The sequence below is a fragment of the Callorhinus ursinus genome, unplaced genomic scaffold (genome assembly GCF_003265705.2).
Source record: "Callorhinus ursinus isolate GAN/ISIS: 27379988/994484 unplaced genomic scaffold, GSC_fseal_2.0 scaffold3, whole genome shotgun sequence".
NCBI classification, from domain to species: Eukaryota; Metazoa; Chordata; class Mammalia; order Carnivora; family Otariidae; genus Callorhinus; species Callorhinus ursinus.
Genome location: NW_027397065.1, coordinates 4,515,765 through 4,543,619, shown reverse-complemented (window position 1 = coordinate 4,543,619; position 27,855 = coordinate 4,515,765). Strand labels below are relative to the sequence as shown.

The 27,855-nt window shown below is 35.2% G+C and overlaps 1 long non-coding RNA gene across 1 annotated transcript in view; it reads right to left on the bottom strand.

The window, feature by feature from the left end:
• Window positions 1–356: 356 nt before the first annotated feature.
• Window positions 357–27,855, bottom strand: part of LOC141371338 (uncharacterized) — a 53,277-nt gene continuing 25,778 nt past the window's right edge. The window contains exons 2-4 of the long non-coding RNA XR_012376225.1: window positions 7,958–8,115; window positions 2,523–2,624; window positions 357–489 (exon numbers count right to left, since the gene is read on the bottom strand). This is a non-coding gene — a long non-coding RNA (uncharacterized lncRNA). The remainder of the gene's footprint in view (window positions 490–2,522; window positions 2,625–7,957; window positions 8,116–27,855) is intronic.

Sequence of the window (27,855 nt, the reverse complement as noted above, 5' to 3'; positions counted from 1 at the left end):
TCCAGGGAACGAAGTAAAATACAAACATTTTTAAGAATGTAAATGAAAAGAACTTAGCACACACAGATCATACTAAGTCAACAGCAATAACACAAAAACAACAAACCCATTATAATATATACTTAAAGAATAACAAGAATTTTAAGAGCAATTAAATGATACAAGACAAATATCAGGCACAGAATTTGGGAAAATAAGTTGATAATCACCTGATGGAAATAAGTACTGATGGGTTTACCTATGCATTTTTGGAAAATGTTCAAATAAAAACACTTTTTTTAAGATTTTATTTATTTATTTGAGAAAAAGAAAGAACGAGCATTGGGGAGGGGCTGAGGGGGAGAGAGAGAGAGAGAGAGAGAGAGAGAGAGAGAGAGAAGCTGACTCCCTGCTGAGCAGGAGGCCCGATGCAGGTCTCGATCCCAGGACCCTGAGATCATGATCTGAGCCGAAGGCAGACTCTTAACCAGTTGAGCCAACCAGGTGCCCCTAAACAAAAATTAACAACACAATGGCAGTGGTCAGAAAATGGTCAAAATATGCTAAAGCTCTTATACAAAGGAACATAGAAAAATTACAATTTTGTACAAAAATATTTAGATGAATACTGAGCTAATATTGAATTTCATGTTTAAAGAATTACAATTTAAGAGTAAATACTTAAAATATCATGCAAAACTCCAACCAAACAGATAAAATAATAAGGAATACAGAAAGTTTAATAAAACAGAAGGCAGGGGATAGGGACAAAACTAACAAACCAAAATGATGATAAACAGAAAATACGAAGTCAAATAACATAAATAATTTTAAAAGTACCCATAATAAGTGGTATTTCAGGAGAATGTTTCTTCCCCATATATTACAATTTCTTAACTGAGAATGTAGTTCATTTCTAATGAATACACATCTTTGGGGCACCTGGGTTGCACAGTCAGTTAAGCCTTGGGTCGTGATCTCAGGGTTGTGAGGTCGAGGCCCCCCCCCCGCCCCGTGGGGTTCTGCGCTCAGTGCAAAGTCTACTTAAGACTCTCCTTCTCCCTCTGCTCCTCCCCTCTGCACGTTTTCTCTCTCTCTCTCAAATAAATAAATAAATCTTTAAAAAAATAAAAATAGATAAGTACATATCTTTTTCCTTTCTCTGTACTCATTCAACCTGTTACTCCTCTTTACCTACTCACAAAGAATAATTTGGACACACTTGCCTTGGTTGTTCCCTTTTTATTCTCATTTTTGTTTTTAGAGTTATCCCAGCCATTAAGATTAAGCCACTCCAGGCCAATACTGTAATTCCAAGTGGGAATTTTGCCTAATTATTGGAGTTAATGTTGCGAAACCCATCTTGCCTCTCTTACTTAAACTGTGTCCTCAGTACCACATTTTATCACATTATTTTATTTCTCAATTCTTCCATACCTCCAATAGGAAATGGAATGATGTTTATCAGGATCCTAGTAGAGCACCTAGGGGGCACCTGGGGGGCTCAGTCCATTAAGCATCTGCCTTAAGCTTGGGTCATGATCTCAGGGTCATGGGATCAAGCCCCTCATGGGGCTCCCTGCTCAGCATGGAGTCTGCTTCTCCCTCACTCTCTGCCCCTCCCCCAGCTCTTGCTCTCTCTCTCAAATAAATAAAATATTTTAAAAAAAGAAGTCAGATTTTCCCTCATTCTTAAAAATAAAAAAATTCTAGCAACATGCTGCTTAAAAAGCAACAAAAATTAAAAAAACAATGAAATAAAATATTTTAATACAATGAAATATTAACAATGGAAGAAATGAAATGGGCATACCCTACAAATACTATTGAGTTTGCCCCTAAGCCTCATGAACTCTAAGAGATAGTTTCTTTTATTCTTGTAATCCAGAAGAAGAAAATGGAGTACAGAGTATTTAAATAATTTGTCCAATCATCCAGCCAACAAATGACTGAGCTGGGCTATGAACTCCAGAATTTTTGCCAAATAGTAGCCAAGCTGACTGTAGCATTATAAATATTAGATAAGGAGAATTTAAGATAAAATGTTTAATATAGATAAAACAGAATGATACATAAAATGAATGCTCCTGCAAGAAGACATAATTTTTTTCATTATAAACTTGTGCACAGAAAGTACTATTGCCTTGAAATATATAAAGAAAAACTGACATTAAATAATTAAAAATTAAATATGGAAAAATATCAACAAAATTAACCAGTTTTAGTGGGTTACTTCCAAGTAACAGAAACTTCAAAAACTAAAAAAAAGATTAAGATCTATATAACTCATTGTATGTCCTAATACAATCTTGATATCCAAATAGGGTGGACTACTTAATAAATGGTGTTGGACTATGATTTCTCCATTTGGATAAAGAGAAAACCAAATTCTTACATCTCAGGACATAGATAATGATTAATTCCAAATGGATTAATAATTGGAAACTAAATAAGAAAAGTATAATTTTAGAGTTTTCAGAAGAAAATATATTATTTTTTTAAAAGAGGAAAGCAAGACACTTCAAAAACTCTCACAGGCTCACCTCAGAAAAGAAAAAAATTAGGGCACATGGCTGGTTCAGTTGGTGGAGTGTGTGACTCTTCATCTTGGGTGTCATGGTTCCAGCCCCACATTGGGCAGAGAACTAAGAAAGAAAGAAAAAGAAAGAAAGAAAGAAAGAAAGAAAGAAAGAAAGAAAGAAAGAAAGAAAGAAAGAAAGAAATCAGTAGATTTTATTAAATTAATATTTTAAGCTTTCTGCCTAACAAATGACACTATAACAAGGCAAAATGATAAATAATGTGACCGTTTATTTGCAAAACTCAAACCTGATAAAGCAGTAATGTCCAGAATATATTGACAAGCCCTAAAAATTAAAAAAGAAAAAGAACACATAAACATGAGGAAGGGTAGAAATAAACAATTCACAGAAATGGAAGTCATCTCATTCTCATATCATCCATAACATGGATAAAAATTAAAACCTCTGTATGAATGTTTTAGACAGATAGAAAATAGGAAAAACCATTAACAAATTAGGAGACTAATTTAGCAATATTTAAGGTGCTCACATCCCAAGGATCAGACATTCCACATCTAGATATGTATCCAGAAAATACTCTTGCCTGTGTACAAAGGCAGATATGTACAATAATGTCCACAGCTGTGGGGGTATTTTCTAGTAGCAATAAGCTGGAACAATTAATTGTTCCTCATACAGTGGAATTCTATACAGTAGATAAAATGAATGAAATATCAACATGGATATAAATAGTACATACTGAAAATGTAATATTCTATCAACAAGTGTGGAATGGTATATACAGTATGGCAGTCTGGTAGACTACATTATCATTTGCAAATATTCCCTTCTCTGAAAGAGAATTATACAGCCCCACACACTGACTTGGGGTCTGCCTAATGATGTGAGCACATGTGGCTTATGCCACAAGCAGATGCTCTAAGGAGTTTTGTAAGTCTCCATCAGCCTTCTTGCTCTTCTCTCTCTGCTTCCAGAATGGTGTATCACTAATTGGTACTATTTGCTAAGCTTGGGTTCTGGGCTGAAGAGTCTTGTGGAGTAGAACTGCAGCGGACTTGCCATTAGATCCATCAAATATGAGAGAGAAATAAACCTCTGCTGTTTTGTTTTGTTTTAAAGATTTTATTTATTTATTTGAGAGAGAGAGAGTGAGAGACAGAGAGCACGAGAGGGAAGAGGGTCAGAGGGAGAAGCAGACTCCCCGCTGAGCAGGGAGCCCGATGTGGGACTCGATCCCGGGACTCCAGGATCATGACCTGAGCCGAAGGCAGTCGCTTAACCAACTGAGCCACCCAGGCGCCCCCTCTGCTGTTTTTTAAGCTACTGAGATATGGGTTTTTTTTTTTTCCCTTTCTTTTCCTCATCCTTTCCTCTCCCTTTCCTTCTTCCTTCCCCTCTCCCTTCTTCCCTGGCTCTCCCTCTTCACCCTTCTCTTCTTCCTTTTTTTATTAATGCAATTGTATAAGGCAAAATAGACAATTTATATAACTTTAAATGTTTGGAAAATAATACAATATGATATTTGAGATACATAAAAATGTGATTTAAAATTTTTGAAAATGATGGGTGCCTGGGTGGCTCAGTTGGTTAAGCGACTGCCTTCGGCTCAGTTCATGATCCTGGAGTCCCGGGATCAAGTCCCACATCGGGGTCCCTGCTCAGCAGGGAGTCTGCTTCTCCCTCTGACCCTCTTCCCTCTCGTGCTCTCTATCTCTCATTCTCTCTCTCTCAAATAAATAAATAAAATCTTTAAAAAAATAAAAAATAAAAAATAAAAATTTTGGAAATGATGAATGTGTGGAAGTAGAGACATTGTTTCAGATGGGGAGAGGCACCAAGCAGGTCATAACAACTCAGTTTTATCTTTAGTGTTTTATTAAAATTAATAATCCAAATATATTAAAGATTTGGTGAAATTTAAGACACATAATTGTTCTTTATTTTCTATTCTTGTAGAAAATATTTCATAATATATCTATTTTAATAGAAAGTACTCCATCTCTTTCACTGAAATTTTAGGGACAATAGATAAGGGCATTTAGGAACTGCCCTCTAATCACACTTGAGGCAGTCTATGCAATAAACTGAATATTGGTTCCAGAATTAGATGTCTGAATTCAAACCCAGGTGCCACCATTTATCTGTCTGATTCCTTTGAGCCTTAGTTTCCCCATATATTGATGAGAGTTAGAATTTGCTTTAGAGTTGTTCTAATTATTAAAATGGAATACTTCCTCTTCAATGCCTGAGTATATAGTTGTTTTAAGTACTGGAGATAATATTGGTTTTCACGTCTATCTTTCAAATATTATGTTCTAATGTTAGATCAGTTCTATTTTAGAGAACACAAGCAACTTAAATGATAATTCAGCCTTAATATTGGGTCAAACAGCTATGGAGAGGATTTATGAGAATTATTTCAGTTTTATAATGATAGTCTGACTCACTACTTAAAAATATTATCTTATTAATATAATTTCTGATTTTTTTTATCAGAGGTTGCTAAACATTTTCCATAAAGGGCCAGACAGTAAATATTTTCAACTTTGCAGGTTACCCGGCTTATGTTGCAACAACTCAGTTCTGCTGTTGTAATGCAAAAGCAGCCACAGAAAAAATTAAATGAATGGGCATGGATGTGCTTCAATAAAACTTTAATCATTGACCCTTGAAATTTCAATTTCATTTAATTTTCACCTGTCATCAAATACTTTCTTTTTTCTGTTTCTATAACTATCCACAATTATAAGAAATATTTTTAGCCTGCATGCCATGTAAAAACAGATGGAGGGCTGCATTTGACACAGAGGCCTTAGTTGGCTGACTCCTGTTCTTGTCACTGACATCAAATGTAAAAAAAAAAAAAAAAAAGAGCTAATGTTAACATGTATGTAATAGGTAATACGGATGATCTATAATCCCAATCATCTGGTTCTTGAAAAGAACTCTATAGAGTTGACCCTTGAACATGGGTCAGAACCGTGTGGGTCCATTTACACCCAGATTTTTTTTTCAATAAATGTATGGGAAAATTTTTTGGAGACTTGTGACAATTTGAAAAACTCAAGAGACAAACCACATAGCCTAGAAATATTGAAAAAAATTAAGTGAAATGTATGTTATGAATGCATAAAATATATGTAGACACGAGTCTATTTTATCATTTACTACCATAAAATATACACAAATCTATTAAAAAGAGCTAAAATTTATCAAAACTTACACAAACACTTAAAGACCATACAAGGCACCACAGAGAAATGTAAACAAATGTAAAGATGCAGCATTAAATCATAACTGCATAAAATTAACTCTAGTAATTACTGTACTACTTTTGTAATAATTTTGTAGCCACCTCCTGTTGCTATTGTGGTGAGCTCAAGTGTTGTGTGTATTGCTTAAAATGCTGTGATACTAATCATCTCTGCGTGAGCAGTTCATCTTTGCAGTAAATTGCATATTGCAGTAAAAAAAACTCTTGTGGTTCTCGTGTATTTCTCATCATGTTTAGTGCAATACCATAAATCTTGAATAACACCATGGGACCTACATAAAGTGCTACTAGTGATCCTGGAACTACTCCCAAGAAGCAGAGAAAAGTCATGACATTACAAGAAAAAGTTAAAATCTTGATATGTTCCACAGATTGAGGTCTATAGCTGCAGTTGCCTGTCATTTCAAAATAAATGAAACCAGTGACTTTAAGGGCCATTGTAAAAAAAGAAAAGAAAATTTGTAAAGTTGTTACTCAGCTACACCAGCAGGTGTGAAAACCTTGCAGTTTTTATGAAATACCTTTTTTTAATCTCGTATTGAAAATGCAGCTTTTATTTTGGTACAGGATTGCTATAAGAAAGTCCTGACTATAGATTCCAATATGATTTGAGAAAAGGTGAAGTCATTATACAACTTAAAGCAAAAAGAAGGTGAAAGATCTAAGGCTGAAGAATTTAATGCCAGCAAAGGATGGTTTGATAATGTTAGAAAGACATTTGGCTTAAAATAAGTCAGGATAACAGGAGAAGGAGCTTCTGCTGTAAACAGGTAGAAGATGAGTTCCCAGATGTCTTTAAGAAAATCATTGAGGAACAAGGATAGTTGCCTGAACAACTTTGTAAAGCAGATGAAAAGTGACTTATTGTGGAAAAAATTGCCACAAAGGACACATTAATAAAGAAGAGAAGCAAGCCTCAGGATTTAAGGCAGGGAGGGATAGGCTAACTCTATAGTTTTGTGCTAATGTAGTCAGGCTTATGATAAGGACTGCCTTTATCTATAAAGCTGCTAACCCCCCAGCAGTGAAGGGAAAAGATAAATACAAGCTGCCAGTCTTTTGGTTGTACAATAGGAAGGCCTGGACAACGAGAACTTTTTTTCTGGTTGGTTCCAACAGTTCTTTGTCCCTGAAGTCCCAAGTAAACTTGCGAGTAAGGGACTGAGTTTAAAAGATCTTTTGATATTGGAAAATGCTCCTGGCCATCCAGAATCCCATGAGTTCAACACTTAAGTTACCAAAGTGGTGTACTTGTCTCCAAACACAACATCTATAATTCAGCCTCTAGATCAAGGGGTCATAAGACTTTAGGGCTCATTATACATGGTACTCTATAGAAAGGACTGTCAACACTATGGAAGAGAACCCCAAGAGAGAGAACATCATGCAAATCTGGAAGGATTACACCATTAAAGATGGCATTGTTGTTATAGACAAACACATGAGGGGCTCCTGGGTGGCTCAGTGGATTGGGTGTCTGACTCTTGATTTTGGCTAAAGTCATAATCTCAGGGTAGTGAGATTGAGCCCTGCATCTGGCCCTGCACTCAGCAGGGAGTCTGCTTGAGATTCTCTCTTTCGCTCTCTCCCTACCCACTGTGTGCCCTCTCTCTCTCTCTCTAAAAAATAAATAAGTAAATTTTTTTAAAGAAAAACACATGAAAGCCATCAAGCCCCAAACAATAAATTCCTGTTGGAGAAAACTGTGTCCAAATGTCATGCATGACTTTGCAGGATTTATGATGGAGCCAATCAAGGAAATCATAAAACAGATGGTGGATATGACAAAAAAGGTGGGGTCGTGTGTGTGTGAAGGGTTTCAAGATGTGGACCTTGTAGAAATTCAAGAGCTAATAGATGCCACACCAGAGCAATCAACAGAAGACAACTTAATGGAGATGAGTGATTCCGAACCAGTGTCAGATGATAAGGAAGTTGTACAAGAAGCAGTGCCAGGAAGCTGACATTAGACAATCTGTCAGAAGGATTCTGATTATTCAAGACTGCTTTTGACTTCTTTTACATCATGGATCCTTCAATGATAAGGGCACTGAAACCAACATGAATGGTGGAAGAAGGATTGGTACCGTATACAAACATTCTTAGAGAAATAAAAAGTGAAAAAGTCACACATACATTATGATAAATCTATAAATTATACCGAGTCTGCCTGCCTCTCTTGCCTCCTCTTCCACTTCCTCCAGCTCTGCTGCCTCTGCTGCCCCTGAGACGGCAGGGTCAACTTCTCTTCCTTCCTTCTACAGCCTGCTCAACCTGGTGATGATGAGGATGAAGACCTTTGTGATGATCCATTTCCACCTAAGAAATGGTAAACAAGAATCACGCCACACAGTTAATAAACTTAACTGTTGTGTATGTGCATGAGGGTCTTCACGTGAAAATGTGATAACTGCATGGCAAGAACTGTGTGAGATGTTTTTGTATCATCATCATCATCATCATCATCATCATGGCCTTGATTGGCTCCATGAGTGATATTTAATATAAAATTAATAATATGTTAGTTTTCTTACTGTCTTATAACTTCGCTTTAAAGGAATTACATTACTATTCAAATGCCTCTCATAATTGGAGAAACTGTGTATCAGCCTATCATCATAGGGAAACCATTTTTGAGGAAATTATAATGTTTCCAATACTGTATTGTGAATATGACTATAATACCATATTCCATAAAAATTTTATAATGATTCATTTGTTAGTGTGTAGGCTAGGCTACTGCAAAGCAATTGTATCAATTACATGAAACTACCATAAAGTAATCATATGGCTTTCTTCATTATCAATACATGAATCGTTATATCTGTAAACAAATATGAATTTCTTTTTCATATTATTTTTTCATTTTTGATGTCTAGAGTTAGTAATATGTATAGCATCTATAGTGTTTTATATCATATAATATTGATGTAGTTATTGACAGTTCATCTTGTAAACAGATGAAGTAAAATTACATTATCAACAAATATAGTACAGCATTTTAAGTGTATTTTCTCTTCCTTATGATTTTCTAATAACATTTTCTTTTCTCTAGATTACTTTATTGTAAGAATACAGTGTATAATACATATAACATGCAAAATACGTGTTAAATGACTGTTTATGTTAGCAGTAAGACTTTCAGTCAATAGTACACTAATAGTATTTAAGTTTTGGGGAAGTCAGAAGTTACGCATGGATTTTCAACTGTGTGGGGGGTTGGCATGGCAACACCTGTGTTGTTCAAGAGTCAACTGTACATACAATCTCATCTCTGTACTTCTAGTCATGTTGGTTTTATATATATATATATATATAGATAGATTTTTTTTTTTTTGGAGAGAGAGAGTGCAAGTGGGGCAGAGAAAGAGAGAGAGAGAGAATCCTAAGCAGGATTCTTTCCACGCCCAGCATGGAGTCTGACATGGGGCCTGATCTCACAACCTTGAGATCATGACCTGAGCCAAAAATCAAGAGTCCAACACTTAACCAACTGAGCCACCCAGGCACCCCTCTGGTCATACTGTTTTAATTTACAATATTAATTCTATTAAAGATTATTGGATACTGCCTTGTTGCATTACATTGGATAATTTTTTGAAAATGGTAATTTACTTCATAAAGGTCATATTTGAGTTTGCTTAGTTGAAAATATCTGTTTGTGCTGGTCCCAACCTATCAATAACCAATGTTGTGGCTAGACCAGACTTTGTGGTCTTGTTATAATTCCAAGATGCCCTTCAGCAATAACTATTAGGAAACTTTGGGAAAAAAAAAGGTTTATTACCCACAGGTCCTGGAAAGCACTTGGCACACCTGGGGCCACATAGCAACATGGTGGTTGCAGGGGAAGAAATCATGGGCATGGAATTGTGTTTTTACTGGGGTCCAGGGTGGGGGCCTAGGGCTTTGTGGGCTCACTTTACATCAGTGAATTTAAAACGTGAGAGCAGGAACTTAATGCCAGGGAAGAGGGGCGCCAGGGTGACTCAGTCGGTTAAGCGTTTGCCTTTGCTCAGGTCACGATCCTGGGATCCTGGGATGGAACCCCGCATCAGGTCCTTACCTGCTTCTCCCGCTCCCCCTGCTTGTGCGCTCTCCCTCTCTGTCAAATAAATAAATAAAATCTTAAAAAAAAAAAAAAAGAAAGAAAGAAAGCCAGGTAAGATCAAAACAAGTGGCCCAAATGGTCAATTACTGAGATCAACCAGATCTCTAAAACAAAAGTGCCTCAGTGAGGGAGGGGTAGGTGGCTTAGCTCTTTATCTAGTCCTATGGCTGGAAGGCTGGGCAATCAAAGCTTAAGTTAGACATTAGCATTAAAAGAAGGAGGAAAAAAAACCCCAAGAGCTGTCAGGGTTTACAATAAAATGTCGGAAGTCTATTTTAAATCTAACTGAATAATTTAATTATTTTTAGATTCTCTGATTTTTCCATGCTGAGCTTTATTTAATGTTTGCCTTTCTGGACCACTGAGTTTTATATTCTGTTAATTAGCTGCCTTATTTTGTAACCCCAAATAGCTCCTGTATAGACCAGACCAGAGTAGAAAACTTTGGTTTTATAACATCCTGCCCACCGAGATGATCTTTCTCAGCTAATGATTTCTGAGGGTTTATTCTTCTTTTTTCTCCAAGTATTTGCTACACTTCCATTTATAAATTAGCACTGTAGAAGAGGTTATTTAGTCATTTTTTTATTTAGATAGTAATATTTTTTTCTAATGTGAAAAACTTTTGTATGTAAAATATATAACATTGTAACATAAAAATGTAGCTGGACAATTTTCTTTTTTTTAAAGATTTTATTTACTTCTTTGAAAGAGAGTGAGACCCCGTGCGAGAGAACATGAGACAGAGAGAAAGAGAGAGAGGGCATGAGCTGGGAGTGGGGGACAGAGGAAGAGGGAGAGAGAAGCAGGCTCTCCACTGAGGAGGGAGCCTGACTTGGGGCTTGATCTCAGGACCACAGGACAATGACCTAAGCCAAAGGCAGATGCTTAACCGACTAAGCCACCGAGGTGCCCTGGAAAGGTTTCTTTAAAGAGTTTGTATTCCCTCAAATCATTAACATTTGTATTTGTTCTATTTGTTGTTCATTATTTAAGGAGGTTTATTTTGCATGGAAATTGATGTCTCTCTAAAAATATTTTAATTTTTAGTTTTAATTTTCAGTCATTTTCCATATGTAGAATTTTTGCTTTTCCATAGTCAGTGAGAGCACATTTTGTTATTAATTCCATTTTGCATTTACATTGCAGATTTAACATTTTTACGTTGATATGATCAACAATTCATTAGCAAATTATAAGCTTCAAATGAAGTATTACAAATTAAGAGATATTTAGCAGGTATTTAGAATCCATTAGTTTTGATTTTCAAGCACTTTACTAATAACACTTAGGTAAAGCAAAGTGTTCTGTTAACTTTATGGAAGTGAGAGAAAAGTGAAATGTAAACCTAAATTATATTGACTTTATTTTTATATCAATCATCTCTCTCCCTCTTTGCTTTCCTGAACATTTCAATGATTTCTAAAGAGAGAAACTAAGAAGATGTCAGAACTTAGTTTACATTAACAGCCCGGATGATACAAATTTCCCAGTATTTCCAATAAGCCTAGAGTTATAGCTGGCAAAGTATATGGTCCATGAATACATAGGAGTCTTTAATTCCTTTTCAAGAGATCTGTGAAGTCAAAACTATTTTCATAATAATACTAAGATGCTTGCCTTTTTTCTTTTTGTTGGCCTTTTCACAGACGTGAAAAAAATAATGATGGGTAAAGCTACTATCCTTTCAGCATGGATCACTGCAGTGGCAGCAAACTGAACTGGTAGTCTGTATTGTTCACTTTCCTGCATAAGAACCTTTAAAAAATGTCAGTTTAGTTAAGAATGATGTTGAGGAAGCAATAAAAGTATTAGTTTTATTACATCTTGACTCTTAATTCCATGTTTTTTTAATATTCTTTGTGTCCCAATGAGAAATACACATAAAGGCACGCAAAGCACTTCAGTACTTAAGTGTGTACTTATTTATGGGGTTGCAGTTGTGTGTTGAAGCCAACTTATACTAGCCCACAAGAGCAGATTGTACACCTCTTTTGCCTACTGTACATTCACAAACATAGAGGCACTTGAAATAACCCATGATAGGAGAATTTATACCACAGACATTGGCAAACACTACACATGATAGCCATAGTTATGGCTTTAATTAAAAAGACAACACCAACTGTTGGCAAGGATGGAGCACCTGAAACACTTATACTTTCCTGATAGGAATATAAAAAAGTACCACCATGTTGAAAAACAGTTTGGCAGACCTAGGAATTCCATTTTCTAAGTTTATACCCAAAAGGAATGAAAACAAACTTTCATAGAAAGACTTATTCAAGAATGTTTATAACAGCTTTGGCCATGATGGTTAAAAACTTGCAACACTACATTTGTCCATTATTAAAATTAAGTTTGGTATATTCATTTCCTCATTAATACTACTGAGCAATAAAATAAAATGCACTATTGACAGACTCAACAAAATAAATGAATTTCAAAAGTATTATGGTGAGTATCTAATGTATGACTCTATATGAAATCATAAAAAATAGGCAAAACTAATCTACATTAATGGAAACAGAGCAGTAGATGCCTGTAGGTGAGAGGGCAAACACCTTCACTCAGAATATCCTACTTTGCCATATTTCATTTGTGATTACTTACCTAAGATTTCACTTATAAGAAGCATTTCACAACAAATGTAACCGTGAAAACTATGACAATAGCATGCAATCAAAATGTTGTAAACAGACATGTGACACAAACTGTCACCTGTGAAGGCCAGAATAGTAGAGATTCTACTATTAGAGCCAGAAATTACATTATATCCCTCAATGTACCAAAATACTGCATTTCCAAAACACACTGGATTGAGCTATTGTTGAACATTAAAAATAAAATGTATAACTCCCTACAAAAAGACAGAAACAAATGATGACTGATTTCATTCATTTGACATATGTAAGAATATAGTTAATATAAGGTCTGATATTTTAAATATATACATGGTCAATTACACCATCTTTTATTTCAGCATTGTAACCATTGTATCAAGCAACCCACTTGATTAGAATAGTAAAAGCATAACTCCAGAATAGATTGGATGGCAATAGTACGTGTTTTATCTATTTGATATTTTAAGCAGATATTCATGTATTAAAAGTAATACTGGAGATAGTACTTTGGAAATCTTGTAATGTGATTTAATGTTTTCCTTTATGTGATAAAATTCAAAATAGAGTTATTTTACGACTATGTTGTATACCTAGCTAAACTTGACACAGATTGTTACCACCACCATATTCTTTTTTTGTAAGGTTATTTTGCCCTGAAATTAGATGTTAATTTTTTTCTGCAATTCCTTTTGCTTCATGCTTTAATGAAGGCCATGCATCATTGCATTAAGTGAAGTAAGGCACTGAATAAAATAGAACATTGCTATTAACCTCTAACAGTGTGTAGGGAGGCAGAGACAAGTTTAATAACTCAGAGATAAAATACTCACAGTGTAATTACCAAAGGCTGCTTTACCCTGGCACATTAACATAGAGTAATAAACTTGAGTCTATTTTCAAAGAGGAATGAAATCATCATCAATAATCAATTTTATCCATTTTATGGCTTATGAAGTGATTGGTCTTTTAAAATGGGGTCATCACCTGATGTTTGACTTTTGTAAAGTGATGCAGTGTTTTGTTTTATTGCTATATAAAGCAGATTTAGATGTCTGTCCAACATTGCATGAAATTTAGAATATGCAAACTTAAGCATTTAGTTTTTGAAAGAGTCTGCTTTCTGTTTAAGTCCATCTCATGCCAAGCGCTATTTCTTGTTATATTATATATTTATATGTTAAATTTATAGGTTAAGGGAAGGTCAGCAGTAAAACTCTTGTACTCTAGATTGTGTATAAAAGGTGACATGCCAGAGTCTAATTTTAATTGTTTAATATATCCATGTTTTATATAAGCCTAAAAAGTATTTTGTGACAAAATTAGTTTTGCTGTTAAGAAGATATGAACAATTTGTTTTCTCTTTCTCCCCTTTCCCCCAAATTTGTTTGCCTGTTTACACCTCCTTTGTTCATATAATTTTAAATATTTCTCTGTAAAGACTTTAAAATATGTTTGATATACATATAAATTCAAGTAAGGTAAAAATATCACACAACAAAGATTCAATTTTTTTTAAAGATTTATTTATTTATTTTAGAAGGAGAGTGGGGAGAGGTAAGGGGAGAGGGAGAGAAATCCTCAGGAAGACTCCCTGCTAAGCGTGGAGCCCAATGTGGGGCTCCATCTCACGACCCTGAGATCATGACCTGAGCCAAAATCAAGAGTTTGACGCTTAATTGACTGAGCTACCCAGGTGCCCCACTAAGGTTTAATTTTAATAATGACAACTGAATGTAAACTCTACAGAAATACTGGAAGCCTCCAATAAAAATATTGAAGAAACACAAAATGTGCTTTTTTCTATCTCAAAATGCATTTGAAATGATGAATATTCTCAAAAATCACTTAGGAAAGCAGAAATTCTAAACTTAAATAAAATTAAGGAGGGGAGTGAAAGAAATTTATGACCTAAATTTGAATTCACAAGCAAATCTTTTTTGGGTTCCTCCTATGGAAGAATAGCCCTAAAGCTAGATGGCTAAAATTATGAACCATATTTTTTAGTCATGAGCATGAAGATGTTGCCAATTAATTGCTACATTCTTCTTAGGAGTTAATCAAAAAGCTTCTTCAAGACATTCTCATTTGCATTTAAAAGCCCATTTATGATTGTTTTAAGGTTTTATTGTTATTATTTATTACTTAATGGAATGTCAAATTAAAAGAAAAGAAGAAAATTTCTGCAATGACACATCCAGGTAGCCATTCCAAAATTCTTTACATTTCCAACGGTTTGTTATGCTTTGCCCAATCATAGGACCTTCAAAGAAGTTTAAGGAACAATTTGACAGAGGTCTAAGTTACTATAAAAAAAGTGTCTTTTTGATGGGAATAATTATGGGCCTTAACAAAACTTATAATACATGTAGAAAACGTACTCTAGGTATTTTCTTTTAGGAAGACAATGAGATTTAATATAAAGTGAAGGAGGTTTCCCCATGGCCAGAAATTAACTTATAAGCCCATTCCAGAAATCTTATAAAGAACAAGCGTATCTGAGGCCAAAGAACGATAGTAAAATGAAATCTATCACAGAAACATTGCTGTCTTCCATGCCAATTAGCTTTGCTCACCCATGAGGGTAAGGGACTATTAGGAAGGCTGTTAGATTTAAGTGCAAGGTGGATTGAAAAATAGGTTTAGCTGTTTTATATTATTATGGCCTAAAGGTGAAGGCATGTTTCAAAACTGTGCTTGTCATTTTGAAGTATGGATGCCACAGGGAAGAGGGTATACAAAAAAAGGAAAGCAAATTTCACTAGGTAAGGAATTCCACTGATAAATCAAAAAAGGGCCAAAAGTCACATTGTAAAATTGTGGAAGAGTCATGAAAAGCAAACCCCTTCCAATTTCATGCTAGAAAGGCTAAAGTACATCTTATATGGACCTCGGCAGTGATTTGAAAAAAAATTCCCAAATGGCAAAGGTGTTAGGTGATTTCAATGATGTTATTTAAACTCTGTGCTTGGAAAATGCTATCAAAGATGAGAACTAAAAAGGCAAATGACCTTTCCTTGTTCTTATTTAAAATATATATATTTTTTATAATCTTGTTAAGCAGAAACCTATGTAGGTGGTCTTGTCATGAATTAGAAGATCAGATGAGATTGTGTCAACTAAACCTTTCTAAATCAACAAGTGACATCAAAATTAAGTAAAATCATGAAAATAGAATGGCTTATCAAAAACTGCAGTTAATTTTAATGAGCTGATGATAGAGCTATTATTGTTAGTGTTTGCTCAATTAATTTAAAGATTAAGAAGAATAAGACCAAATGTAATGTCTGATTACAAGTACTCTCAGAAGCCACTACTTATTAAATATGTGGCTTCATAAATAACTTTTCATAAATTAATTGACCTTTTGAAATAAAAAAACTGTAACTGATCAAAATTTTAGTATTTCTTGGTCATTAAAATTGTTCATTTTAAAGAATATGTATTCTTGGCATTATCATATAATCAAAGAATGTAAGGATTTATTCCAAGAGATTGTGTAGTCTGTTCTTAAAGGTATGCAGTAGCTGTGGTTTTCTTTTCTTTTTGATTCTTAGTATTTTTACCTTTGTTTGCATAATAAGATCTTCTATCATTATTGTTAAGTTTTGTCTCTTTATTCTTTTTAAAGGATACATTATCTCCTAAGCCATATATAAATCTTAACAGCAGGTCAGTATCATCCTTCTTTAAGTACTTGGAATAGTGGTCATCTACGAATTTCATACTTGTTTTTTTTTTTTTTTTGGAAATGATTTATTTTTGTCATCACATACTAAAGCTATAAATACTATAAATGAATTGCATTTAATAAAACAGCATTTTAACCCTCTACCTTTCGGTATTTATTATTCTAAGATAGTCTGTTTGAAAATACCAATTTAAAAAGTAATCGGGGGCACTTGGGTGGCTCAGTTGGTTAAGTGACTGCCTTTGGCTCAGGTCATGATCCTGGAGTCCCGGGATCGAGTCCCACATTGGCTCCCTGCTCAGCAGGGAGTCTGCTTCTCCCTCTGACCCTCTTCCCTCTCGTGCTATCTCTCATTCTCTCAAATAAATAAATAAAATATTTTAAAATAAATAAATAAATAAATAAATAAATAAATAAATAAATAAAATCCATTCCTTTCAATCCGAGTCCATCCTGACCACACATAAAATTCCTTTCCAAAGATTTCCCTTTACAAACCTTCTACAACTTTCCTCTGCATTCAGATTTCACCCCAAAGCCATGTGCTCTCTCTCTCAAATAAATAAATAAAATCTTTAAAAAATAAATAAATAAAAGTAATTGGAATCTTTTAAAAACATTTTCTTCCTTCTGTATTGAGATATTACTAGTTTTGTTTCTACTTAGTGACATATTTCATTGTAATAAGTCAGCATGCAAAATTTTTTAGAACTTTGAAATAGCTAGACTATATTATGTTCACATTGTATGGTGTGAAATACAGAATAGTTAACTCCTGTTATATAATAGTGCACAAATTATATATATCTTCAACATTTAGAAAATGTAATGTTCTTTTCCCCATTATGTGGTGTAATAGTAATCCAATTAAAATTTGAATTGAGCATCATTGCTTCCATTAGTAAGTGTGGCCATGTGAAAGTCTCAGAAAAATTATCTTGAAGATCACCTTTACTGGTGCCATATTTATCCCTTTACCGGGAAAAATTCATATTATAGCGATATATTTCATGGACTGGTGATATCTTCACTTTGCAACCTTCTGATCTCCTTGACATATGTTCCATAAAGTATGTGCAATGCTAATGTGTCCTAAAATGACCTCTTGTGGGTACATTACCCACAAACTCCTCCTGCAATGTCTCTTGATGGTAACTCTGTTCTCTCATTTGCTTGGGTGAAAAACCTCGAGGTGATCCTTTATACCAGTCCATCAGCAAATTCTATTAGCCTTCAAAATATATCTGGAATTTGACTATTTTTCTCCACTTCCAACATCTTGGTGCATCTTTTCAAACCTGTTATTGCAATAGCCTCATTACTGGTTTTTCCTATGTCCCATCCTCTGCTCTTCCTCCCTGAAACAGTCATGGCCATTCTCAATACAGAAGCCATAGTGATTCTGAAGAAACACCCATGTGACTCCTCTTCTAAAAACCCATATGGCTTTCCATTTCTTTCATTCAAAAGCCAAAGTTCCTACTTACTGCAAGTAAGGTAAGCCAAAGACCTTACTATCAGTCTGTATTCCTCTTACCACCAGGCTTGTCATCTCCCCACTTCATCTCCATCAGCTCTTGTTCATTAATCATTCTAGCCATATTCCTTTCCAATTGCTATTTCTTTTTCGGAAATGTTCTTTCTCCAATTTCTCTCACTTACTTAGACCACCATGTCTAATTTAAACCTCTCTTGCTTCTGTAACTTATTTCCCTGCTGTATTTTTTTTCATTGTAAAACTTAACACTTATTTAACATATTCATTACTTACTTATCTTGTTTATTATATTCTCTTCTAGTGTGTAAGCTTTATGGACTCAGGAATTTTTGTCTGATTTGTCACGGCTCTGTCTCTAGAACCTGGAACTGTGCCTGGCACACATAGTAGGTGCTCAATAAATATATCTGAATGGATAAATACATGAAGTCCCTTAAAGCCTTTATTTTATAATTTGCTGGACACAAATGGGAAGTGAAGGAAGATAAAGAAAACTGATGTGGGAGTACTGTTTCTCTTCCCCTTAAAGGTGCATGAAAATATCTAAGAAGTTTGCATCATGTTTTAGGAAGTTTGGTCTGTTTCTGAAAGGGGCATGGTTAGTAAAAGTCTTCTGGCTAAGCTGACTTGTAAAAGGTTCATGTGAATTGCAGAATGAAGGGATTTGGCAAAGAAAGCCACAACTGCCAATAGAAGGCTCTTAAATAACTGCTATTGATAGTCTGCGGTAACTGCTGAGGGTGGCCAGCTGACCTCAAAACAGGTCTTGGAAAATGCTATCAATCCTCCTCTACTTCCACCATTAGTTGTTCAAGGGGTCATATTTAGGGAAGTTGGTCAAATTCTTAGTAGAAAAAGAGGATGAATCACTTCCTCTGCTCCTCATTCATCTTCCAGTGTTGCCATGTTCGCACCTAGCGAATTGAAATTTGTTACATCCCTTGAAGATGAGAAAAGCTGTTCATCCATTTTCCAAAATAATGAGTACCATAGGAATGGAGAAGTTGCCGTGTTGTCATCTAATGTGACCTATGGTCAGGGAGAGACAATGGTGGCCAGAGGACGGATTTTCTGAGGCAAAGTCAGTATATTCATGTCTGGCCAAATATCCTTGATGAGCATCCACTTAGGTCAAAATAGGCACCCTTTAAACTATCTACTCATCCTCAGATACCAGAATAGGGATAGACAAGGAAAAGTACACTATTATACATAACATTTTAAAAAGTAGGCATGGTTACTAGGAACAGGGATAGACAAGGAAATGTACACTATTATGAAAATGAGGGGGAATTATTTTCTTTCTCATCACCTAAGGTGAAGAGGTAAGGGAAAGGAAAAGGCTGACTTTGGATGAATGCAACGCAGTATTCATGCAAAGCTGGTCTTTCTTTTTTTCTGTTCTTTCTTTTCATTTTTTTTTTTTGTCTTACTTCCCATTTGAGGAGGAAACCGAAATGAGCTAGTTTCTCTTCCTGAAGTGAAAAGTGGAAGCCACCAAAAGAATAACTTTTCTAAATTCTGGCAATGCCTGCATTACATCCCCACTCCCCACTAAGTCAGAGACTAGTAATCATAGACAGGTGTGATGGCTGGCCAGTAAACACCCTTTATTTTCCCCATCTTCTTACCATTTGGTATGCCCAGGGTGTGAATTTCTCATAGAAGCACTGGACATCGAAGGAAATAGTGAAGCTTGACCTGTAACTGTTGCCATTTCATATCTGTACCCAAATAAGTAGGCTTTTCATGAAATCAGTTGCAGTTTAGGTTTTATAAGGAATTGCTAGAACATTCAGAAATTCAAAAACCCTCTGTTGTGCCCAGTGGATCTTTACATTGGTTTTGTTAAAATGTTGGATGGAAAAGTGTCCAAATATAATGTGCTTAGTAGCATAAAGCCATCCAAGGTTTATTTTATGGTTAAAGAGCATATTATGCTGGATCTGTACATATATATATATATACACACATATATATGTTAAATAGCAAATCCATTTGGTTCTTACTGGTAATGTGTTTGTCAATAAAACTCTAATAATGCTCAGTTTGAAGTAAAATATCTCTCTTTAGAATTTGTCAGTGAGTAATATGTTTTTGATTTGCTAAATTAGGTTAAATTTTATAATCCAAAGTGCAGTCCATTCCCATTTATAGCATGAATATATGTTTGTTTATACTGATAGAAGCAAACATTTATTTTAAATTTTTAATGTGTAAAAAAATTGTAATGTAGACAGAAGACTGAATATCAACAAACATTTATTGATTTCTGATGGATTAACTGATTTTAAAACACTTATATTAAATAACCGCACCCTTACCATCATTCTTACTAGGCACTTATGTTGTTTCTGCTTTTTTACTACGATGCGATGAGCACAAATTTATAGCACTCTTTATTCATATGCCTGAATTTTCTTTAAAATATTCCTGAGAGTGAAAATATAGAGACAAATTCTTTTAACTTTTCAAGGCTTCTGATTTATAATAGCTAATCGCCTTCTTTAAAAATTATATTTTACACTATCACCAGTAGCATAGGTGATCATCTTTCTGTATTGAAAGATGCTATTTTTCACTATTGAGAATTGGATAAGTATAAAATTGGTTTAATTGCTATTATAATTTGCAACTCACTGCTTATTAGTTAGGTTGAACTCATATTTTATTCATTTGCATTTCTTTTGTGAAATTATCTCTTCTTATTTCAAATATTAAAGCATTTGTTTTTTGTGATATTTAACAGAGTTTTCTTTTTCTTTTTTTGAATATTTTATTTATTTATTTGACAGAGAGAGACAGCGAGAGACAAGAAGACAAGCAGGGGGAGCTGCAGGCAGAGGGAGAAGCAGGCTTCCCAAGGAGCAGGGAGCCTGATGCAGGGCTCGATCCCAGGACCCTGGGATCATGACCTGAGCCAAAGGCAGATGCCTAACCGACTGAGCCACCCAGGTGCCCCTTAACAGAGTTTTCTAAGTTTACCTTTTGTAATTACCTTATTGTTGGGTTTTTAACATATAGAAATATTTTATTTTTATTTGATTAAATATAAAGTGATTTTTTGTGATTGATTTCACTATTTTTGTTGTTTATTATTTAGAAAATCCTTCTTTTGGCTGCATCCCACCCATAAAAAATAAAAAAGCTCATTCTCTACTGTGCTCTGAATACCTAGAACTTGAAATTTCCTGGCCAAATGGCAGCTAGATTACCCATGGAGTCTGCGCTGCAAATTTTGAACTGCACTTCAAGTCCAAGACCAAGAATCAGGAAAACTAATGGTGTAAATCCTAGTCTGAAGGCAAAGGAAGACTGATCCATCTCAAGTTGTCAGGCAGAAAAAGAAGTTTTCCCTTCCTCTACCTTTTTGTTCTATTCAGGCCCTCATCTGATTGGGTAATGCTCACCTACATTGGGGAGAGCAACCTCTTCTACTCACTCTACTGATTCAAATGCTAATCTCATCTGGAAACTCCTCGCAGAAATACTCAGAAACAATATTTAGCCAACTATCTGGACACTCTGTGACACATAAAATTAACCATCACAATGTTGGGTAGTGTGCAAATAATTTTTGAATTAAATATTTCAACTCACATGGCTTCCTAGAAATATAAACAGAAAAGTACAGAGAATTACAATTGCACTAACTAGTATCCCACCAGGGTCACATGGAAAGAGACAAGGCCGTGAGATTTATCATACTGTAATTACAATTGTCTAAATTAACAAAACTTCTTTAAAAACTAAATACATGTCAATAACATCCTTTTAAAATTACATTGTTCTTGTAGTTTTCAATATTCAAATATGCCTGCATTTTTAAAAATATCCTCTTTATATGTTATATGCTAAAAATAAACATACATATATGAAGGAAATAAAGTGCCATAACATTATGTAATCATCCAGATTACTTAAATTGAAAATTATATGATGTAAGGAAATAGGAACTAAGGCTTGACTTTCGCCCTTTAGCTGACTTATTAACACTTGAGTTTTCCTTCTCACATATAAGGCAAAATGTGGCATGATTTACCTCAGCCTAGGAATGTACAGCACTCTTCCCTAATCACATTACTAATGTTTGTAAGAATTTTAAAACTTCTTAATTCCTGAGGCATTAAGGTATATTTAGAGGAATTAAACTGTTTAAAATATACTTTGGGAAACTAATGTATATACTGTCTCACAAAGTATATATATTCCTAAAACATTCAGGCTATCTTTTTAAAGAACATTGATGCATAAAACTTAATCTCCCCACCACTTTCCAATGACAACCCATGAGTATTATTCATTATTTTAAAATGAGGGTTTCCTTTTGTGTTGTTACTATAATCTTTTGTATGTATTTCACTGTGTGGCATTTATTAAACCTGGAATCCTTAATATTCTATTCTGGATATTTGTGTTCACAGATTGCATATCTGAGGTAATAATTTCCCATGTCAATAAAAGCTAGTTGAGTGTACCAGTTATTTTATCAATAAATCAGTATAATGAAATCAAATAAAACATCATTTGCTGGAAAGGATTTCTCACCTTTCGAGCTAGTCATAGTTTATCAGAGTGTATAATTTTTGTGTTTTTAATCATTTAAAAAATACCAGCAAGGTAGTCTGAGAGTTTTCTAAGAACTCAAAACAGAGACTTTTGTTTTTACAAAAGATTTCCTAATGTTCAATAAAGAATTTTCTAATGTTTCTGAACTTCAAGAATGTGGTATTTTATAGAGAATCTCTTAAGAATGAGATACAACGTCTGAAGCAGTTGCTGGAAGGATCAAACTCATTAATTGCAACTATGCTGTCTGCCTGCACATGATAGCTGGTTACGGTGTAGACAGCTACTAGAAATGATGAGGGGAAAGATTCAAGCTTCTAACAGTTCTGTAAGTAATTCAGAACATATTGCTCCTCTGTACAGATGTTTAAAGGTGATGTCAACTTTGCATCTGAGAAAGTAAATGATGTATAGAAAGCCTTGTTTGGAAAAATAGTTACAAGTTTTCATTATCTGCCAAGGGGAAAAAAAATGCTGTAGTAAAATAATTCTTTGATTTTATTGCAGTGGTGTAAACATACCTGTATGTTGAGGTCTTCTCTATTTTAACCAACTATTTCAGAGACTAAGCTACTGTGCTGGTCCCAAATTATCATATTCATCACTACCAAAATGCAACCCAAGTTTACTACATTGTATGACATTGAAAGGGTGGAAGAATATGCCATCCCAAAATATGTCTCTCTGGCATAAGGATTATTTTGAGCTAATGGCACTTAAAAAATAGCAGATGCAAGAAGGGCATTCTAATCTCCCATTTTCTTCCTGAAAACAGGAGACAAAGACTCCCATGTGTAGGATGCACTCCCTGTACCAGGGAACAGAAATATTCTTCCACTGGGAGTCAAAGCTGAGAGATTTATAATTTAGTACAAACAGACTTTGTTAAAATAATTCTTATCTTCCTTTAGCCTTCCCATATATTTTAATTATTTTTTCACAATTGCCTCTCTTTGTTCAACTTAATATAAAAGCATTTAGGTTTGGCCACTCCTTTGAATCTTCATTTCCTTATAAGACCTCTTGTGTCACAAAAAGCATATGAATTTGTATGCTTTCCTCCTATTAATCTGTCAAGTGTTAATTTAACTCTCAGGCACAGCTGAAAAACTTTAAGAGGACAAGAGAAAAAATTTGCCTCCCTTACAACATCATTAATGAAAACTATATTTAGTAAATTTTGTACCAAATTTACTTAGGATTAAAAAAACAGCATATCAAATCAGGTTCACCACTTTGGTAAAGATGAAAATGAAATTTATATATGTACTCAAGGAAGACTGAGGAAGCAAAAGATGCATATATCCTCCAGAGGAGATCAGAAACTGAACTATGTGGAAGAACTAAGAGGAAAGAGATGCTAGGAGAGCAAAACAGTTGAAATATTCTTTACCTTAAGTGGAATAAATCCAGTGGATTTCTAAAAAGATACAATATCTTCAAAGAAATGTGTTTTGAAGTTCAAGAAAATTTTAGCTATTTATACGAAGTCTGCAATGTTGACTGCAGACAACATACTTTAATATGTCAGCACATCATCATTTTCTTTTTCCATATCCTCAGAGAGACTATAATACCTGATTTAAATGCTTATTTAAATAATGTATCATCTTCAACCTATTCTTTTGTTTTCCTCAGCTTCATCTTGGTTGCTGCTATAGTCTATCCTGTCCAGTTGTGATTAATTGAAAATCTGATTTCATAGGCTTCCAGTGGGCTGCCTGGCAAAGAAATCCCTTTGTTTACATCTTAAATTCCTAGTTCCATTTACAGAATTTAGAATAACAACGGTGAAGTTGGAATGATGTAGTAAGTAACTCTGAAAAGGGCTGCATAATCAAGGTCCTAGAACTAGCTTTTTATTCCAGCCAAGCCAGGATTCCAAAAAGTAAACTGAGTGTCTCCAGTATATATATTATTAGGCATTCTGAAAGAAGTGCTGAGTCACGGATCACAGAAGGTGATAAGGGTAGGGAAGAGGAGATATTGGTGCTTCGTGGCAAATGAACAACATACTGCTTTGCTTCAGATCCTAACCTAAATAAGTAATGGTAGAATTATATATGTGTGCCACTCTATGTCTCTGTGTTTTAAAAATCAAAACTGTTCCTCAAATATTCTAGTACATAAATATTATAAAAAGAAAGTTGTTTACAATTATCTAGTGTTAATTTCATTAGCATTATGCAGGTTTTTTCTTGCTAACACATTCTACTATCATTTGTCATTACCGGTATTTAGATTTCAGATAAATTCTTATTGATGATTGTTAAAATATTACTTAAAAGGAAATATATACTAACAAAAAACTAAAATTTCAATAAAATTAGAATAAATAGTAAACATTTAAAACATTGTTAAATTATCATACTCCTGTGACAAGCTAAATGTTGAACAATGATACAGGGAAACAATATTTTATAAAAGACTTAATTTTCTGGGGCACCTGGGTTGCTCAGTCATTAAGCGTCTGCCTTTGGCTCAGGTCATGATCCCAGGGTCCTGGGATCGAGCCCCACATTAGGCTCTCTTCTCCGCAGGAAGCCTGCTTCTCCCTCTCCCACTCCCCCTGCTTGTGTTCCCTCTCTCGCTGTGTGTCTCTCTCTGTCAAATAAATAAATAAAATCTTAAAAAAAAACCACTTAATTTTCCAACATTTGTAAACCTTTTAAATCCACTCAATTAACTTTACATTAATAAACAGAAAATTTTACAAAGTTCTTTTGTTCTTTGTCACCTTTCTGAAGTTTTTAGTATAGTGCCTAATGCAGAGTTGTAATGAGGACCCTAATATAGAAAACAGGAATCTCGGCAAACTGACTAACGCAGTAACCTAATTTAGGACCATATCACATAATCAAAGAAGAAGCTGCTTAAGAAAACTTTATAACAGTTCAGATGAGCTGAGGTTTGGCAAAGATTATAGGGTTCTAAGGAGGATAAACTGTACTCTTGTTAAAGAGGGGCAACTCTGAAGGAGTTTACTAGTACTTTATGATTAAAATACCCAAAATATATGAAAGTCAGAAATACAGCTTTAAGAAAGCAAATAGCAGGGAAAGCATCTTCTGGGGAAGATGGCAGAGTGGGAGGATGCTAGGCTCACTTTGTCCTATAGATACACTTAGAAAACATCCACCTTAGTATAAATAACACAGAATGACCTGAAGACTGGCAGAACAGACTTTCCAGTTAAATGTGTAGAAAATTCCACATCAAGGAGGGTAGTAAGGGTGGAGATGCAGTGAGGAGCAAAACTGACGCTTGGCAGGCACAGAGAAGCAAAAGAAGCAGAGCCAACATGGGTGACCCAAACTGGGAAGATGGATCCACATAACATTTGTCTTTGAAAATCAGAGGGGCCTAACTTCATGAGTTCTTATCATCAGTAGGGCTTAACATCTGGAAGTTTAAAAATCAGCAAGCTCAGCTCTGGGAGAGCCATAGGAAAATGAGTCCCTCTCCTTAAAGACACAGCACAACAAACAGCCCTCTTGAGATACAGCATAGAAACTTGAAAAATTCCTGGGATATTTAAGAGGGAAATTTGTTTACCAATCTCAGAGCAGGTGCAAGAAGGGCAGGGATCTTTGGGAGAATTCTCCAAGAATAAAAAAGCTGGCAGGTGCCATTTCCCTCCCCTGGTATTTCAGCCTAGATACATGGACAGCTTCAGGAACCAGTGTAATGCAAATACTCTCCAACTACCTTGCTAACACTGTGTGCCCCACTGCAGTGCTCTTTTTCAGACCTGCCCCCTCCAGCTGTCCTCAGTAGTTTTCCAAAGCTGCTGCAAGTCCTCTCCCAGAGCAAACCAGGATAGACCTTGGTGGAACCATGTGCTCTGTCCCTATGATCTCTTGTGGACCTGCCTTGCCAACACAAGTGTCCATTCAAAGCAGCACCACAAGTTTGGCAGCGTGAAAACAGTCCCAATGGGATAAAACTACTTCAAAGTGACTCCTGCCCTGGGGAGGAGGAAAGAAAACCACTTAAGCAAGTTCAACTGTGGTCTTAGCTGTGGGATGATGGTAGACATTAGGTCTGACTATAGGCCTCACTCACCAATGAAAGTTTCTCAGAGGAAAAACAAGGAGAATATCCTGTAGTTTGGTGCTACCACACCTCTGGTCTGACTCAACTCAAGCAGAAGGTGGTCCCAGAGTGGCCCACTAACAACAAAAGGACCGAACCCTAACCACAATAATTAAAGAGAGCCATTGCAGATGACTGGAGTGAAGATAAACATGGCTCAGCCACAACACTAGAGTACACTCAATGCACATAGGAGACATTCCTGAAGTGCCAAGTTCTGGTGACAAGGGTACATTGCATTGTAGGGCAATATAGGATGTCTTCTTTATAAGGCCACTACTTTCCAGAGCAGGAGATGTAGCTGACTTTCCTAAAACAGAAACAGACACAGACAGACAAAATGATGAGACAGAGGAATATGTCCCAAATGAAAGAACAGGACAAAATCACAGCAAATGAGCTAAATGAAATGGAGATAAGTAATACACTTGATAGGTAATTTAAAATAATGGTCATAAAGATACTCATTGGACTTGAGAAAAGAGCAGAGGATTTCAGTGAGACCCTAAACAAAGAGATAGAAAACATAAAAAAGAACCAATCAAGGTTGAAGAACTAACTGAAATTAAAAATAAACTAGATGAAATAAATAGTAGACTAGAGGAAACAGAAGAATGGGTCAGTGACCTGTAAGATAGAGTAAGGGAAAACAATCAATCTGAACATGAGAGAGAAAAAAGAGCTGAAAAAATAAAAACGGATTAAAGGAAGTCAGCAACACCATCAAGGTTAATAACATTTGCATTACAGGGATCTCAGAAGGAGGAGAGAGACAAAAGGGGAGAGAATATTTACTTGAAGATACAATAGCTGAAAACTTTCCAAATCTGGGAAGGAAACAAATTCAGATCCAGGAGACACAGAGATCCTCCAACAAAATCAACCCAAGGAGGGCCACACCAAGACATACAGTAATTGAAATGGTAAAAAGTAGTAATAAAGTGGTACCTGGGTGGCTTAGTCAGTTAAGTGTCTGACTTTTGATTTTGGCTTTTGAGATCAAGCCCTGCATTGGGCTCTGCACATGGGGAGTCTGCTGGAGATTCCCTCTTTTCCCTCTCCCTCTGCCCTTCCCCTGCTCTTGCTCTCCCTCGATCTCTCTTAAATGAATAAATAAATCTTTTTTTTAAAGAGTGATAAAAAGAGAATTTTTAAAGCAGCAAGAGAAAAAAGAAAACAGTTTACATACAAGGGAAATCCCATAAGGACATCAGCTGATCTTTTCCTGGAAATTTTGCAGGTCAGAAGGTAGTATTCAAAGTGCTGAAAGAAAAAAGCCTACAACCACGAAAACTATCCAGCAAGGATATCATTCAGAACAGAAGGAGAGACAGTTTCCCAGACAAACAAAAGTTAAAGGAACTCATCACCACTAAAACAGCCTTATAAGAAATGTTAAAGGGGATTCTTTGAGTGGAAAGAACATAAGCAGGAATAAGAAAAGTAGGAAGCACAAAAGCAGTAAAATTAAGAA